Source organism: Anas acuta, chromosome 6 (genome assembly GCF_963932015.1).
Source record: "Anas acuta chromosome 6, bAnaAcu1.1, whole genome shotgun sequence".
In the NCBI taxonomy this organism is placed as follows: domain Eukaryota; kingdom Metazoa; phylum Chordata; class Aves; order Anseriformes; family Anatidae; genus Anas; species Anas acuta.
Window position 1 is genome coordinate 32,700,537 of NC_088984.1, and position 14,533 is coordinate 32,715,069.

General features: G+C 48.9%; 1 protein-coding gene across 2 annotated transcripts in view; it reads right to left on the reverse strand.

Annotated features, from left to right (window-relative positions):
- The window catches only part of CPS1 (carbamoyl-phosphate synthase 1), a 177,464-nt gene that overhangs the window by 133,630 nt on the left and 29,301 nt on the right, over nt 1-14,533 (reverse strand). Inside the window, exons 1-3 of one of the 2 annotated variants that reach the window (XM_068686432.1) lie at nt 7,747-11,376; nt 7,275-7,359; nt 390-515 (exon numbers count right to left, since the gene is read on the reverse strand). The gene's annotated coding sequence lies outside the window, so the exon portion shown is untranslated. Of the gene's footprint in view, nt 1-389; nt 516-7,274; nt 7,360-7,746; nt 11,377-14,533 lie in introns of those variants that run through there. The other variant, XM_068686431.1, reaches the window with a different exon arrangement.

Below are 14,533 nucleotides of genomic sequence, written 5' to 3' on the forward strand. Positions count from 1 at the left end.
GAGCCAGTGCCTGAGCAGAGCAAAGCCCATGGCATTAAGCTGGTTTAGGGCAGTTTAGGACCCAGCCCTTCTGCAACAGCTGAGCGTAGGAGTCAGGGGGAGTTTAATTTACTTTGAATGGTTGATCACATTTCAGGCCTACCTAATAAACCTGTTTGTGCCTGACCTTAAAAGTAAGTCTTGTTACATTAATTAAAGAAACCCAGTGACTAAGACACGACAGGCATGGTTTGGTTTTGTGTTTGTTTTTCTTTTTCCCTTTTGGAAAGAACAGGTGAACTCTCCCATCATTGACGCAGCAGCAGAATGGCTCCCAAATACCCCTTGTCCATAAGCTGGAAAAAAGACCCAACACTCTCCCTTGGTACCAACCCAAGGGTGTCACTGACCTGTGAAAGCAGAGGGTGAGCACCGAGACCTGGGCAGCTGCTCTGAGACCTGGAGGGGACCATCATGTCATCACATCTTGGCGGGTTTCTGCTGCTTCAGAATCAAAACTGCTCCCTTGGAAGCTGCTGGGGAGAAAACAGGACAAAGTGGCTGTCGAGACAGCTGCTGCCTTAAGGCAGAGCCTGCTTTTGCATCACCCGCAAAGCTTGGGATTCTCGGCTGCTGCTCAAGCCACCCTTCACTCCCAGTGTAGCGGTCCTTGCTGTTTTCTCCTGTAGCAGAGCTGTCTGAAGACAATTCTGTTCTACTTCTCTCCCCACTTCACCCTTGCCCACTTATTTCTGCCTCCACACAGCCCTTTTGGAGGAAGAAGTTGGTAGTTTCTACTCTGGATCATTTCAGAACTCCAGCTCACAGCATCACAGCAAGCGAAAGGCAGTGGGGGATAAAGGCAAAACCATCTTAGCCCAAGGAAACCTCTGTCCTCCCCGCTGCCCATGGGGAACAGCACCCCCAGGAGCACCCAAAAGAGACTTCACACTCAATATTTGGGTAATCTAGATGCTACGAGGTTCCAGCAGAAGGGGAGAAGGTGAATAAACCCTATCTCATGTAGCCCTCAAATCCGGGAGGGGACATTTCTTTTTAACACCCCATGCTGGACAGGACACCTTGCAGCCAGCCCTGCACCCTCAGATGCTCTGCATCCCCTCTGCTCTTTCCAGAGGGGAAAATTCAACAAATTTGCCCCAAAAGTCCACCAGATGCTGTAGTGAATGGCCACCCTGCCATTCATACCCAGCCGCGTGTGTGGATGATAGGGCACAACTTGGCTTCCTCGTGGTGAGGAAGACAACCAGCGGCAGAGAAGGCGCTGAGGTGCTCCAAAAGCCTGAAGGAGAGAAAATAAACCTGTGCCGGAGAGGAGCTGTTTCACTCCATCTCCTCACGGCCAGGGAATTTCTCACCAGCAGGACCCGCATCAGGCAGCCCTCATTTTGCGACCGTTGCAGTTTGCTGCAGCATTTGCAGTGATCTCAGACGGTAACCCAATCTGCTGCTAGGGCTTCATCCTCCATAAATCCCGTTGGAGCCTGGCCCATAAATAGTTACACCACGGCACGCAGCTGCATACGGGGCAGGAGCAAATGTTCCACATAGCGGCTGTTGGCTCTGATCGGATTAATTGAGGGGTCGATCATGTTTCCGCCACTTGGCCAAGTTTTATTATAGCTGCCCCCTCCTTACGGCGTGCTCCTGCCAGCGAGGGGGAGACCACGGCACCACCAAGCAGCTTCGTTGCAGGAGACCCCCAGAGCACCTCTTAGCTGCAGGGCTTGCCCCATTCCCAGGGTTTATTTGGGGCTGTTTTGGAGCACTTTCTCTGCCACTGAGATGTTGCCATCTCCACGGTCTCAGTGATGCTCCTGGTGGTGGAGAGGAAGGAATTGATAAGCAAAAAACGAGAGTGAGACTGCAGAAGACAAAGCCTAAAAGACCATAAGAAAGTCACAGACTTTGGCTGAGAGCACATCCCACATCCAGGATACCCTCATTAGGGATTTGTAGCTCATTTCTCCCTCTGGGAAAGAGGACAAAGCCCATCACCCAGAACAGGGCTCACCTCCCCACCAGACCACAGCCCAGAGCATTTACAAGGGGTTCATGCCCCCCAGAGCTGGGGAATATCCCTGTCCAGCAAGGCTGACTCCGTGTGACTTGCTGAACAGAAAAGACTGAGCCTGTTGTAGGGATCCCAAATGAGTACTAACAGCTGTGGCTTTGGGAAGCACACAGATCTGGTATTTGGGATCCTATTTAAGATAAGACAAGCGTATTTCCCCCTCTCATTATTTTCACAATAGCAATAGTTTCAGTTCCCTGGTTTTCATCAGCAATAATCTAATTCATTCATACCAGCAGCCACCCAGCCTTCCTCTGAGAGGTTTATGAATCCAGGTATTGAGTTACTGCCTTGTAAAATGGAGGAGCGAAGCTGTTAGCACTCACTGTCCTGATTTGTGACGGGAGGTAGCAGTGAGGGGGAAACAAAGAGATGTTCCTCACAGCAAGAAAAGAAGTGGCCCAGTATCCTCTCCTTGCTTTTCTCTCTCTAAGGTTTACTATGAGGTGCTTTATAATAAGATAGACGATTTGATCACAGGTTGGCTCACTTCTAAAGCCAGGGCATGTGAATTGCCATGCTTTTATGCCTTCCTTCCCTAATTCTTCCTCATTCTGAGTAATCCCAAATCCTCTGCATCTCTAACGGGAGCTGCTGCAGGACACGGGCAGTAGAAATAGTGGTTGTACCAGATCTGTGCACTGAGACATGCTTTTTATTGTAAAAGGTTCATGCTGTGTCCATGCTGACAAACCTGAAGCCTTTAATAGTTGGAAACAACAGAAGTTTCACATGCCATCCTGCTACGGCTCCTGAGCTGCCAGGAGAGGCAGCAGGAATCCCACACCACTCCCGAAGTAGTTTGGGGAGCTCCATTAGGAACTGGGAGAAAGCCTCTGTCTGCTTGGGTCCACCTAGGAAGTTCAGACCTAAGGCTTGGATTCGAGCCTGAAAAGCCTCTGTGTGATGCCCTGACAATTCTTTAATCTTCATTTCAACCAAAAGGAAGAAACTTAAAGAACAGGGGCTGGAGGAGATGGCTGAGAGCTGCTACTGAGAGGGAGCATGTTCCCATAAACATGCCTCACCTTGGACTGGGGCTCAGCAGACAAATCTCTGTCCTCTGTCTGCAAATGCGAAGCTAGGGCTGCTCCAGCAAGTCATTTGGCTGCTCTCTGCTTCAGTTTTCTCCTATTTCTTTTAGATTAATTTACAGCATCTCTGAGGCAGGGATTCTCACTATTTCTTGGTGTGATATGTAACATAGGGCCCCCAGTCAGAGCTTAGAATCTGGCAATAATTCTCTGCATTTGTCCTAGAGGAAGTAGTAACTTTTGTATAGCATTTGCCAAATGCTCAAAAGCCACCAATTTCTCCCCGTACTTTGCAGTCAGGAGGCACAGCCGTGGCAATGGGGTGTTTGACAGATTTGCAGTAGCCATGCAGAGAAAAAGAGAGCAGCATCCCACATCTCACAGCCCCCCACTATTGCACAGCTCCCCTCTCCCTCTCTGACCATGCCTGCCAGTGCAGCTAGACGGGGAAAGCTGGGCAGGCAACCCTGCACAGCCCAGCCCTGGAGGCCTGCAGGAGATGTGCACTGTGAAGGCAGGTCCCAGGGACTTGGGATTTGTTATGATGCAGATCACACGACCCTGTCCTCTGCCCACGTGCAAGCCCGTGCCCTGGATGAACCCCAAGGCGAGCACAGCTCCGCAGCAAGGAAGTTGCCACCAGCTCTGGAAAAGGACTGTGAAAGTTGATGGTGAGAGGTGCTTTGCTTAACCGCTGCAAAGGTCACCTGCCTGCACGAAAACCAAGTTATAATGAAATGTGCCACATTTGCTGGCCAAGAGTGTTAGGGAGCTATTCAAAACAGCAGGGATGTCTTGGCCATCTATTCCACAGCAGCCCAGGCACCCCAGCTAGCTGCTGGGCATGCTTGCTTCAGCTCCAGCTAAATCACTGGACGTAACCTTTAGAGATGACACAGGGCTGGGAGTCTTGCATGGGCATGAAATTAGGGCTGGGAGAAAAGACAACACAGAGAAATCCAACTGGCAGTTCGTAGTGGCCCTGGGAAGGTGAAAAGCTTCATCTGTCAGGAACACACAGAAGGTGGAAACACATGAACGCATGCCAACAAAAAAACACAAACAGAAGCCATACCAGGAGTCTCCTCTGACCCTAAAGCAGAACTGGAAGCCATGCTGAATTGTGTTCTTCCCAAACTACATTGGAAATAAATAAAAAGATAAAAAATCCCCATCTTTGCTTTCCAAACGGGCTGAGCACTTGTTGTTTGTCCCATGGCAGCACTGGGATGGGATTTCAGGCCCCCCGACATGGTCACCCTGTTCCCCAGAGCTCAGAGAGGAAAGGTGTGCCAGAGCCCAGTTAAACCGTTCCCATCAGTGCAACATCCAAGGCTTTGCAAGTGACACCACTTCAGTGTGCTGGGTACCACAACCCTGTTCAAACATTTTTCGAGTTCTACCCTGTTCCTTAAACCCACCTACCAGACTGCTTGACCATATTTACACCTTTGCTTTCATCCTCCCTGCATAGTAGTCTCCCATTAGTTTTTTTCTCCCCTTAATCTGAACCCTAATCACGCAGCACACGCGTACAGCAGACTACACAATCTTGTGGCCCCAGAGACCTTGTTAGGAGCAGAGTCAGCTGCTGCTTCCTCTTCAGAAACCCATCCCTAGTAACACAGCTTCAAAGTGAAGTGATTTGAGACACCTTGATTTGGAAGATGCTTGACTTAAAAATCCATGAAAGGAGGCTGCCATTTTTTTTTTTTTTTTAATGGGGGAAAACGTTCATCACTTTCTGAAAAAGACAGAGTTGGTCTCAGAAAATCACTTGTGACTCCTTGGCCAATAAATAGCAATTACCATCCTCATTACTGAGCAAAGGATGACAGGGAAAGCAGGTCTGCAGCAGAGTGCACAGAGGAGAAGAGCAGCCCTCAGCTGCCAACACCACGTTCCTCCCGGCAGATGTCTTCTTGTCCCAAGAGTCGTTCCCATCACTTCTTGCTGGACTCTTTTCTTCAGCTGTCTAACCCCCAGCTGCAGCAGCTCTCCTCCCAGGGAACAGAGTGCGGGAGCAGGCGCTCACAGCCATGCTGCAGCTTTGGGTTTCTCCTTCGCTTTGAAAGGACAGGACCGTGGGACAAAATGCACTTGTCAAGATAATTAGGAACTGGGGAAACATCAGCTATTAGCTCTAGTACGCAGACAGAAGATCTGCTAAACCAGACAGGCTTTTCAGTGTTCAGCACCCTCAGGTAAAGGAGCAAACGTGCAGCTGAGAACAAGCAGCACACTGGCATTAAACGTTAAGGCCCACAGCAGGCTGCGAGTCATCATTGTAACAGTATTTAAAGAACAACACTACACAACACTCCCTGTGGAAATTGAACTTTTCAGAAGGGGAGATGAACTCACCTCCATAATGACAACAAAAGGGAACCGGAAGAGGTTGACAAAATAAAATGAAAGGTGATGCCAAGTAAAGCCAGCAGGGAATGCATCCCTGCTGGAAGCTTTCTTGGGGACATCTCCACAGTGATGCTCCACGAGAGCATAAGCCCCAGCCAGCATTTTAAGATGGCTTAGAGTCTCAATTGATTTAAGATCACAAAAAGCACAAAGGGAAGAGAGAGACCCCCCAACTCTAACTCCTGTCAAACACAGCAAACACAAACACGACACTCCAGCCTCACACCTCTCAGGACAGTAACCACGCTGGTATTAAAAATAGAGCTGTCCCCCCCAGTCCTAAGCTATGCTATAAAAGCTGTGTGAAAATGGCATTCAACATGGGAAGAGAGAGAAGGGAGGAACTGCCAGGAGGTTGCCAAGATGACATCGCTTCCCATCCCTTGGGAGATGCATCCGACAACACAAAGGTTGGCTCCAAGTTCCACCCCTAGCAATAGACAGATTTCCAGATGCCTTGATTTTCAGAACCCTTCATTATTTCAACAGGATTTTATCACAATAAGAAATCCTGTACACTCATTGCAGGGAACAAAGCATAAGTTAGGAGAACACATCTTTTTACATGGCCATTATACAAATCCTAAGTTTTCCAAAGCTTGTGATTTGATTCTAAGCCATCTCCTTTGTCCCTGCCAATTTACGTAAGCACAATAAGAGAAGAATTAATCAAGTGCCTCTAATCATCATCTGTACGTAACATTTACAATGGCAAATCAAACAAAATGATTTCATAATATTTTCTGAAAGAAGCATTGGCTTGAGTTCACTGCAGCACATATGGCTTCATGTTATTACTAGTTAAAAGTATTCAAACATTATCTAAAATGCTTATTTTAGACATCTACCAGGAAACAGACCCAACTCCACTTGCCACAGAGAATCGGCAACAAAACATGTCACAGATAAAGGGAAACCAATACCCGCCAGCCAGAAACACTGCTCGCAACACCTGGAGACAAAAGGTTACACGATCCCATGGCCCAGAGTGCAAAGCCAGCACAGGATCATCCTATCTTTCTCCCAGGGAGGCTGAAGCCACAAAGCATTTCAGACTGCAACACTAGAGGAAGCTCCTTTATGTTGAAACTAACTTCATTTAATTTTATCACGTTAGTTGCAAAGCATTCCTGCTCCTTTGAGATGGTACAGGTACCATTTATTGCTGGAAAGGCAGATAAATACCAGAAACCAGCATTTCACCTCTACACAATAGATGGATGCTTGTTTGAATTTTGCAAAAACCCACTAAATTCCTTCCTTAATGGACAATGTTGTATGAATATGAAAGAAATACTACAAAATAATCATTTGAATTTCTAAATCACTTCAGTTTAGTTGAAATGCCTTATATTCTTTGGCAAAATTTTCGCCAAGTCTATTCACCTTACCCATTTTTTTTTCCACAATATTTGCTGAAAACTAATGATGAATCTGCAGGAAATCAATTCCTATGTAGTCTACTGGCTAATCAAAATGGCCCAGAGTTTACACTGAGAATAGTTACCTTTCCCCATCCTTGACAAATCCAGAAACTAAAACTCATTTGCCAAAATGAACAGATAAATAATTCCAATGGGACCACTGCTAAACAAAAAGGGTGGCACAACCGATTTTAAGAAGTTGTGGGGCTGGAGTTTGTGTCAGGCAGCTCTCGTGTGGCAGCATCACCTTCCATGATCTGATCTCTCACATTGACTTTGGAGGCCCCAAAACTAGAAAAGCAATAACTTCTATGCTGCACTTACCACGGCCGCTTCAAACTGTTCTTTCTGCAAACATTCATCCAAATCAGTGTTAGCACTCATTGCACTTGTTCTTTCTGAATTTTGTCTAGGAAAAAAAGATATAAGCTCATAAGAGAAAGGGTTAAAAATAGAAGTTTTATCTGCACACGTGCAAACAGCACCCAGCAGCAAACTGTTGCAACCCTATTGAGTTAATGGAGCTGCTTGAGAGAGATGAGTTTGGGACAAAAGTATGTAATGAAAATAACAGGCATTCCTGGGCTACCTTTGGGGGTAACAGTCTTCATAAAGTATGTCATCAGCCGCTCGCTGGCAGCTCCAAAGCGATCTCATGTTGCAAAGCGGCTGACTTTGACAGAAGTTTAACAAGCAGGAAAAACCACCTCAGGGCCAGCTATTCAAGCGCAAGGGGCTCAGGTTGAACCCTTGCTCATATCGCACCCTGCAGGTGGGTCACCAGAGCCCTGAATACCCGCATCTGATAGGGGACAGCAGCTTTCACTGTAATGCTTGAGGCCTCTCGGTGGAGGCAGAGGCAGCTTGTGCTGGCTGCCAAGCACTGTCACACAAAGGTTTCGTCGTGGTTGAGGAGCTCCCCATGGCCAGAGGGTCCCCCTGGTCCTTCAGCACCCAGGCACTGACACCCTGCCTCACCCCGCTGGGTTTCCAGGTCCCGCATCCAGCTGCACTTTCAGGGAGGGTCACTGGACATCTCCCGCTAACAACCTCTGATCTCATCGGTCACACGAGAAGCAAAATGACATTCTTGAGCATCCCCGTGTCACTCGTCTCCCTACAGCTAAATAAGGGGTGCAGAACCAGCAGGCTATTTAAAGAAAGCCAGCAGAGCGACTTGACATCCTGAAGAAGAGGCATTGCACGCATATGCATTCTTGCTCCCCAAAAAGAGGCTCACGGCTCCAACGTGCTGATTTCAGAGCCTTACCGAGGTCAGTTTTCACATGCAGAAGGAAGGAGGAGGTGCTACACGCACAACACAAAAGGCCAGCTCCACCACAGACAGTTTTAAGTGACCTGGACAGGTTTGCCCAGGGAATCGGTGGCAGTGCTGAGAGGAGAACCTCCCTGCCTCGCTGCGTGCTCCGTCCCCCCATGTGGCAGCACAAGGGGTTGCTGAGTCTCCCCTCTCCCACTGAGAGCGCTACGGGACCCACACCGTCCTCCCATGACGTTTCTGAAGGGAGGCTGCTTTACCTGCTGGCCGGAGGATGCCTCTCCAGTTATGGCCAGACAGCAGGAATTAAAATCCCAGCAGGGTAAGAGGTGCCATGAGACAGCACCTGCTGATGCATTGGGAGAAAGCAAGTCCATTGACACCGGACTGAGGATGGTGGTGGCCAGAAGGCTGGACCAAAAGGCATAGTGTCAGCTGTACGGGGCTGCTGCAGCCAACACCCTGCCACCAGACACAAAATAATAGCCTCAAATCTCAAAAGCTCCCAATCAAAATGTCAGCTCCATGTCTCCATGCTGATTCTCTGCCACAGACACTTCCCAGACACGCTAAGAAGGCACACGGGATGCTCAGAAACGCTCCAAGTGATTTGTGAGAAAGGAGCTGCTCCCAAGCACTGTACTCGTGTCCAGTCTGACAACCATGGCACAGATTATGTCCACAATACTTCCATGGAACTCTGTCAGGGCTTATTAAGCCATGACAATGAAGTTAGACCCTTAAAAGGACCTTCTGAGATATGTGCAATACAATCCATCACCTGATAGCATACTTCTATAGCCTGCTCTCCCAGAAGAGCATCATCTTCAGGGATATGATCCAAAATGCGTAAGTATTATCTGAAACCCATACAGATCCCATAAATCCAAAGCATTTACTGCAAGACATGGAAATAACTGAAAAAAAAATGAGTTCCTACAGCTTTGTTCTTGCTGGGCTGTCTCAACTCTAAAACAGCAAGGACTCGTGCATACAGTCAGAAGCAGGGTGTCCTGGTGTACCCAGCACATTTTGGAGAGCCTGGACATTTGGCAGCATTTAAGCAAACACAGACTGCATGCTTGGCAGAGGCAGGATGGTAATGAAGAGGACAGCACGTGTATGATCAAAGAGTGATGCTCGCATCTCTAAGCTGCAGACCCTGAAGGCTGTCCATACCTCCAGTCATCATGAAGCTTATTAAGGACCAAAGAAGAAAGATCGAAATTACAACACTAGATTTCCCCAAAATCAAATTATGTCCAAAAGGAGAGGGAGAAAAAAGGGAAAGAAAAGAGGTCCTTGTCCCATAAGTCACTTTGAGACTTTCCAGGCAATGCAGGTACACAGGGACTCTGCGCCCTATATCAGCTATCTTTCAGTGCCCTTTCCAAGGCTGAAGCCATTCCATCTCCTAGTAGATTACTGAAAGGGGATCTGAGAAAGACACGGTTCATTTAAATGAGCAGTAACATAACTCCTCTGCTGCACGCTCCAAGGAAAAGGGAAGAAGGGAAAGGCAGTGAGTATCTGCAGCTCCCACACAGGGTTCAGGGCCAGGAATCCCGATCGTCCAGAGCAGCACCAGCATGATTTTATCGTATGTTGAGTGAGAGAGTGTGCCAGGATTAGTGTCTCACGCAGCACTTAATCTCCACATCTAAAATCACACAGCACTCCTCAGGGCCTGTGCAAAGAGTCCTGCCTGGCGAGTTTGATGTACGTGTCCTGCCCTTGCCCAGCAGGAGCCAGGCACAGCGCTGCTCACGCACGGCGTGGCTGCGTTTGGCCAAGGGGCTTGCACATCAGAGCTGCTGTGTGATCTACAAACGGGCCCTTGTACAGCCACGAAGGCCAAAAATAACAGAGTTTGATGGGACAGTGAAAAGCAAACTGCAAAGAGCTCTTGGGCAACTCAAGTTCTTCCCCCGAGAACAGCAGTGTTGGGAAGGTTTCTATGAGGCTGACCGTGAGCCAGAGGCGCCCCAAGTAGCCCAGCACCTCCTTCAGGGAGCTGCTTCTCCCTGGGCAGCCTCCTGGGGGCACGGAGATGCTCTTGAGCTCTTCGAGGAATGCCTTGTATGTCTCGCCACCGCTTGCTGGGGGACGCTGACATCGTCTGGGACAGAATTAGAAAACCTTGAGCGGGAGGCAGGGCGACTGGGCACAAGTGCTAAGTCAGCCACAGGCTATATGCGGCACACCAGCTGGTGCCTCCCCTCCCCGGGGGCATGTGCCCCCGACCCAGGGCACATGCACGCTTCCCCCAGCCCTTCTCAAGCATCCCCCGTGCAGGTAAAGGGCAAACGCACTCTCTCAGGCTGCCCGTAACCAAATCCACCACAGCAGCCTTGTGTTTTCAGATATCCATTCCCTTGCCTGCTCCTTTGAAGCTGTTTGACTTCAGCCTGCACCACTGATAGCCTAGGCACAGCCCAGCGTGTCAGTGCTTTACACAGAGCTTGGAGGAGCCAGAAGACAAATCCTCCTTCCTTCGGCACGCCCATCGCCTCCCTCCAGCCAGAGCCCTTCACTCGTGCCCGTAACCCAGCCTTCGTGCCATTCACACAGCACTGCTTGCTGGTCACTTTCCTGCGGTCACCTTCCTGTGCTCTCCCCTGCCCATCCAAGGACAGAGCAACATGTAGGCTCAAAACGTTTTTGGGAAGGCTCACCCTTGTGCCTTAGCCAAAATCCAGCAGAATGCACAGCCATGTGCCCATAACCACGCGTGCATAGAAGACCTCATTCGACCAAGACAGCTCTGAACATGCTGACCCAACCATTTACTGGGCAAGACTCCTTCCCCAGCTGGCCAGGGTGCCACGTAGCTGCAAGGGCCTCAGGTAGGAACAGGCTTTACTCTTCTGTGTTGAAAGGACCTTGCACTGACAAAGCCAAACCACTGGTAGAAGAATTTGGTGCCTTGGTGCACGCAGTCAGCATTGTAGCCTGAAGCTGAGATCTTGAGAGAATTTGCTGGCAGCAGATCCCCAGCTTGTTACTTTAAGCCTGTGATGAAACGTGGGAGAATCAAAGCAGACAAGCAGTCTGGCCAAGGCAGAAATCTCCCTTACAACCCCAAATCCCACATCTATGAGAGCACAAGAACCTCTGCAGCATCTTGATGTGGAAAGATGCAACTAGTCTCTATCACCTCAAGAACAGCTTATTGTGGTGAAATGGATTATATTCCTTCCCAATTTGTTACAAATTATAGTAACTCCGATAACTGCCTAAATGTTTGATTCCTTTCTACATCTTGTTATGTTCTTGGCCTTAGGTAGTCCCCCTGGCAACAAGATTCACAGCTTCAGCTTGGTGCAGGAAAAAATACCGTACTCACATACTGGTTCTGTAGCTCACTGACCCTCCTTTGTCTGGTTTCAACAAGCTTCTCCATGGCATTCCCTGTGCGCCTTGTGACTTTGGATAATAGGATCACTTCCCACTTATCAGCTCAACAAAGTAGGTGGTTGTACCATGGCACAGCTCCAAGCCGCTGCAATCGGTCTCAAAGCTCAGTGCTTGCCAAATGGCACACACACGCTTACAGCTTTTCCTGCTGACACTGCAGCCACCCAACCTTCAGCAGAGGAACACCGCAAATGCTCAACAGCAACAGGTGTCAGGCAGGAGTTTATCACAGGAAACGAAGGACATGTCAGACAGCTGAAATGGTAGAAGATGAGTAGGTACGGGACAGCAGAAATGCTCCAAGAAGAGACCGAAATAGGTAGTTGTAAATACTGCCTGTATGCCGAGTGCTGCACACCTTGCCTGAAAGTGAGCTCCCCCGGGCCCTCCCAATGACTGCTATCTCGGGCACCCAGAGGGAAACCACTGGCCTGCGCCCTTCCGAGCAAATCTACATGGGAAGAAGCAGGCTTTACCTTCTGATCCCTGTGCAACATGCTGCAGGTATACCGGGAGCAGCAAAAAAAGTGTTTCTTGGGCACTCGTTATAGTGTGTGGGCCTTGGTGAACATACCAGAAGCATAAGAGGAAAACGAAGGTCCTTCCTAGACAATCAAAAACCCAAGTATATACATTTTTTATACATTTTTTAATTACTAGGAAAATGGGAATCAAGGTAACTGCATCCTCAGTCATTTGAGACAGCAAAAGGCAGAAGTGTCAAAGGGAGCCCGCTGTGAGACAGAGCAGAAGCAGTGGCACTCACCCTTGCATCCAATAGCTTGCCCATTCCCCTAGCATACGGAAGATCCAGCCTTCTACTTTGGTGCCTGGATCTAAACCAGCATCTCCCTCCTCCAAAAGGAGGCTCCCTGGGCTCCCTGGGCTATAGGAAACCCCCTGGCAGAGGCATCTTGGTAAAGACTGGCCCAGAAAGGCAGGCTTAAAAGCAACTGCAGAGGGACGGCAGCCCTCCCACCCCAGTGCTGCCATCAGCACCATCTCTGTGACCCTAGCTTGAAGAAGCCAGATACTTCATTTTGAAAGTGTCAGAATTAATCATATCAGTGCTTCAGAGGGAAGAACGCACCTCCCTTTATTAAACCGACCAAATTTGGCCCAAATGCATCAAGTTTTGCATTGGCCAATACCGCATCTTCATCAAACTTTGGGAAAAAGGAAACAAACCAAAACCAAGCAGATCTAAACCTGTTTCTGCAATTGACAGGACTAACGGAGCACGGCACCAAACAAACAACATTCCCCCTGCTGCATTTTCTGGGGCCTGGTGAAACCCAAATCCCCCTCCCTGCTGACGCTGCCTCCCCCTGCTGCGGGATTCTCCTGCGGGATGGAGGTGCCCACGCACCCCCGGCAGGACAGATGCCAGCGATACCTCGCATCCTCAGCTGCTGTTGCTTTCTCTTAGAAGTGGATCTGGGCAAATCCCAGCGAGTGTGAGGCTGGGAAGCGGCTGCTAACAGCACAGGAGGAGCCCTCCTGCTGCAGCACCTGGCCCCAGAGCACGGGGACACATCTCCTCCATGTCACCTGGGGCTTCACTCCCTGGGGACAGGCAGGGGCACACCACACACGCTCCCAGGGATGCCTTGGGGCACATCCAAGCTCACCCACAGCACCCTGTCCCAAGAAACGTGACAGAATCCAAATCCTTAACCCAGCTGGTAAAATAAGGACCTGCCACCCACTTCCTTCTTTGCACCTGCTCATCTTCCCACCTGATCAATATGCAATTATTTTGTGGCAGCTCCTCACAAAATCTCTTTTCCTGACAGCCATCTGCTTTCTTAGGCCACACAGTAAATTCATGCTTCATTTCTGGGAGCCTGTCTTCCTTAGTTTAACAAATATTTGATGGTGGCTTTCAGGACTATTTCATTGCAAACCTCTGGTGACTGCAGAAATTACTGGACTTTTTGTGTCACTGGTTTTCACAATTAAAGTTCTCATAGGTGTAGAGATGCATTAAAAAAAAAAAAAAAAAAAAAAAGATTTCCAACTAAGTTACATCTCCAGGATCCATTTCTGCTGGTGGATTTTGCAAAAGTTTGGTTTGTGCAGTGTAGGACAACAGCATCACACAAAGGCCTTTGAGGGCTGAATTTCTAAGCACTTGCAGAGTGCAGTTCACAAAACTCATAATGGCCCCACCAAAAGCCTCGCACTCGGGAGGCTGAAGAGTGAATGGAAGAGAGACTGCTGGAGCAGGGAAGAGTAAAGAGCAGCTCTGAATTTCTCTGCAGAAGATCTCAATCATACAGACCAGGGAAACCAGGTTTGAAAGTCAGAAGCCGCTTTGTTGTGCTGAAGAGTCTGTTGACAACAAAGCTGCCTCCTGCTGAAAGCTGCATCTTCCAGTGAGACCTGGAGAGCACAGGGGGCCCATCAGGGGGCTGCGGGGTAGAAGGAGAAATGGACACAGGATGGGCAACCAAACAAGGGGACAACAGAAACTCCTCCTGTGCCTGGTGGCTAGTTCCTGATTATAACTACTGTATGAGAAGGAAGCCTTTTGTGGGGGAAAACGTGGCATCCAGCTGATCTCCGGTCTATCTCGGGCTCAGCTTATCCAAAGGAAAGGAAAAAAAAAAAAAGATCAAAAGGAAGAAATTAAAGGAAGCAATTTTAAATTTTAAACAGGGTCTTAATGTGATAGAAAGGAAGTCAGAGCAGCTGAGAAATGCCCAGGGTTTGGAGAGACGCCTTGGTTGAAGGCACTGCGGTGTTTTCCATATTTGTCTGCTTTATTTTTAAACACCCAGAGCCTTTGCTTGATCAACACTTCCTTGTAAAAGGAGGAAGCAGAGGAGTACGGGGCTCTGGGGAGAGAGGCAAACGAGGCTGGAAATTGATGATCTTCCCAGCC